The sequence below is a fragment of the Arachis hypogaea genome, chromosome 2, assembly GCF_003086295.3.
Source record: "Arachis hypogaea cultivar Tifrunner chromosome 2, arahy.Tifrunner.gnm2.J5K5, whole genome shotgun sequence".
In the NCBI taxonomy this organism is placed as follows: Eukaryota; Viridiplantae; Streptophyta; class Magnoliopsida; order Fabales; family Fabaceae; genus Arachis; species Arachis hypogaea.
The window spans coordinates 41424579-41428473 of NC_092037.1; the positions used below are offsets into that span (position 1 = coordinate 41424579).

The window sequence follows — 3895 nt, forward strand, 5'->3', positions numbered from 1 at the left end:
AGGCTAACCTTGCCAAGGTAGAAGACTTGTCCGCCACCTTATAAAGTTCTTGAGATATAACCTCATGAACTTCTATTTCTTCTCCATTCATGATGCTATGAATCATGATAGCCCGGTCTATAGTAACTTCGGACCGGTTGCTAGTGGGAATGATTGAGCGTTGGATAAACTCCAACCATCCTCTAGCCACGGGTTTGAGGTCATGCCTTCTCAATTGAACCGGCTTCCCTCTTGAATCTCTCTTCCATTGGGTGCCCTCTTCACATATGACTGTGAGGACTTGGTCCAACCTTTGATCAAAGTTGACCCTTCTAGTGTAAGGATGTTCATCTCCTTGCATCATGGGCAAGTTGAATGCCAACCTTACGCTTTCCGGACTAAAATCCAAGTATTTCCCCCAAACCATAGTAAGATAATTCTTTGGATCCGGGTTCATACTTTGATCATGGTTCTTGGTGATCCATGCATTGGCATAGAACTCTTGAACCATTAAGATTCTGACTTGTTGAATGGGGTTGGTAAGAACTTCCCAACCTCTTCTTCGGATCTCATGTCAGATCTCCGGATATTCACTCTTTTTGAGTGAGAAAGGGACCTCGGGGATCACCTTCTTCAAGGCCACAACTTCATAGAAGTGGTCTTGATGCACCCTTGAGATGAATCTTTCCATCTCCCATGACTCGGAGGTGGAAGCTTTTGCCTTCCCTTTCCTCTTTCTAGAGGTTTCTCCGGCCTTGGATGCCATAAATGATTATGGAAAAACAAAAAGCAATGCTTTTACCACACCAAACTTAAAAGGTTTGCTCGTCCTCGAGCAAAAGAAGAAAGAAGAGAGTAGAAGAAGAAGAAATGAGGAAGAAGGGAATGGCTTTGTGTTCGGCCAAAAGGGAGAGAAGTGGTGTTTAGGTTGTGTGAAAATGAAGGAGTGAAGAAAGGTTTATATAGGAGAGGGGGAAGGGTAGGGTTCGGTCACTTGAGGGTGGGTTTGGGTGGAAAAGTGGTTTGAATTTGAATGGTGAGGTAGGTGGGGTTTTATGAAGGATGGATATGAGTGGTGAAGAGAAAGATGGAATTTGATAGGTGAAGGATTTTTGGGGAAGAGGTGTTGAGGTGATTGGTGAATGGGTGAAGAAGAGAGAGAGTGGTGGGGTAGGTGGGGATCCTGTGGGGTCCACAGATCCTGAGGTGTCAAGGAAAGGTCATCCCTGCACTAAATGGCATGAAAAAATGCGTTTTTTGCCATTTCTGGCGTTAAACACCGGGCTGGTGCCCATTTCTGGCGTTTAACGCCAGCTTCTTGCCCTTTTCTGGCGTTTAACGCCAGTCTGGTGCCCCTTTCTGGCGTTAAACGCCCAGAATGGTGCCAGACTGGGCGTTAAACGCCCAACAGCTAGCCTCACTGGCGTTTAAACGCCAGTGCGTTCTCCTCCAGGGTGTGCTATTTTTCTTTCTGTTTTTCATTCTATTTTTGCTTTTTTCATTGATTTTGTGACTTCTCATGATCATCAACCTACAAAAGAACATAAAATAACAAAGGAAAATAGATAAAATATAACATTGGGTTGCCTCCCAACAAGCGCTTCTTTAATGTCAGTAGCTTGACAGAGGACTCTCATGGAGCCTCAAAAATGCTCAGAGCAATGTTGGAACCTCCCAACAAGCGCTTAGAGTTTGAATGTGGGGGTTCAACACCAAACTTAGAGTTTGGTTGTGGCCTCCCAACACCAAACTTAGAGTTTGACAGTGGGGGCTCTGTTTGGCTCTGTTTTGAGAGAAGCTCTTCATGCTTCCTCTCCATGATGACAGAGGGATATCCTTGAGCCTTAAACACAAGGGATTCTTCATTCACTTGAATGATCAACTCTCCTCTATCAACATCAATCACAGCCCTTGCTGTGGCTAAGAAGGTTCTGCCAAGGATGATGGATTCATCCATGCACTTCCCAGTCTCTAGGACTATGAAATCAGCAGGGATGTAATGGTCTTCAACTTTTACCAGAACATCCTCTACAAGTCCATAGGCTTGTTTTCTTGAATTGTCTTCCATTTCTAGTGAGATTTTTGCAGCTTGCACCTCAAAGATCCCTAACTTTTCCATTACAGAGAGAGGCATGAGGTTTACACTTGACCCTAAGTCACACAAGGCCTTCTTGAAGGTCATGGTGCCTATGGTACAAGGTATTGAAAACTTCCCAGGATCCTGTCTCTTTTGAGGCAGTTTCTGCCTAGACAAGTCATCCAGTTCTTTGGTGAGCAAAGGGGATTCATCCTCCCAAGTCTCATTTCCAAATAACTTGTCATTTAGCTTCATGATTGCTCCAAGGTATTTAGCAACTTGCTCTTCAGTGACATACTCATCCTCTTCAGAGGAAGAATACTCATTAGAGTTCATGAATGGCAGAAGTAAGTCCAATGGAATCTCTATGGTCTCATTTTGAGCCTCAGATTCCCATGGTTCCTCATTGGGGAACTCAGTGGAGGCCAGTGGATGTCCATTGAGGTCTTCCTCAGTGGCGTTCACTGCCTCTCCTTCCTCCCAAAATTCGGCCATGTTGATGGCCTTGCACTCACCTTTTGGATTTTTTCTGTGTTGCTTGGAAGAGTACTAGGAGGGAGTTCAGTAATTCTCTTGCTCAGCTGACCCACTTGTGCCTCCAAGTTTCTAATGGAGGACCTTGTTTCAGTCATGAAACTTTGAGTGGTTTTGATTAGATCAGAGACCATGGTTGCTAAGTCAGAAGTATTCTGCTTAGAACTCTCTGTCTGTTGCTGAGAAGATGATGGAAAAGGCTTGCTATTGCTAAACCTGTTTCTTCCACCATTATTATTGTTGAAACCTTGTTGAGGTCTCTGTTGATCCTTCCATGAGAGATTTGGATGATTTCTCCATGAAGAATTATAGGTGTTCCCATAGGGTTCTCCCATGTAATTCACCTCTTCTATTGAAGGGTTCTCAGGATCATAAGCTTCTTCCTCAGATGAAGCTTCTTTAGTACTGCTTGGTGCATTTTGCATTCCAGACAGACTTTGAGAAATCATATTGACTTGTTGAGTCAATATTTTGTTCTGAGCCAATAGGGCATTCAAAATGTCAATCTCAAGAACTCCTTTCTTCTGACTAGTCCCATTGTTCACAGGATTTCTTTCAGAAGTGTACATGAATTGGTTATTTGCAACCATTTCAATCAGCTCTTGAGCTTCTGTAGGCGTCTTCTTCAGATGAAGAGATCCTCCAGCAGAGCTATCCAAAGACATCTTGGACAGTTCAGAGAGACCATCATAGAAAATACCTATGATGCTCCATTCAGAAAGCATATCAGAAGGACACTTTATGATTAATTGTTTGTATCTTTCCCAAGCTTCATAGAGGGATTCTCCTTCCTTCTGTCTGAAGGTTTGGACTTCCACTCTAAGCTTACTCAATTTTTGAGGTGGAAAGAACTTTGCCAAGAAGGCATTGACTAGCTTTTCCCAAGAGTCCAGGATTTCTTTAGGTTGAGAGTCCAACCATGTTCTAGCTCTGTCTCTTACAGCAAAAGGGAATAGCATAAGTCTGTAGACCTCAGGGTCAACCCCATTAGTCTTGAAAATGTCACAGATTTGCAAGAACTCAGCTAAAAACTGATGAGGATCTTCCAATGGAAGTCCATGGAACTTACAATTCTGTTGCATTAGAGAAACTAATTGAGGCTTAAGCTCAAAGTTGTTTGCTCCAATGGCAGGGATAGAGATGCTTCTCCCATAGAAGTCGGGAGTAGGTGCAATAAAGTCACCCAGCACCTTCCTTGCATTGTTGGCATTGTTGTTGTTTTCGGCTGCCATGTGTTCTTCTTCTTTGAAGAATTCGGTTAGGTCCTCTACAGAGAATTGTGCCTTAGCTTCTCTTAGCTTTCTC

General features: G+C 43.5%; 1 non-coding gene across 1 annotated transcript; it reads left to right on the plus strand.

Annotated features, from left to right (window-relative positions):
- The first annotated feature begins 3309 nt into the window (after positions 1-3309).
- On the plus strand, positions 3310-3417 carry LOC112766481 (small nucleolar RNA R71). The gene has a single exon (XR_003184396.1). It is a non-coding gene; the product is annotated as a small nucleolar RNA R71 (small nucleolar RNA).
- Positions 3418-3895: the final 478 nt, after the last annotated feature.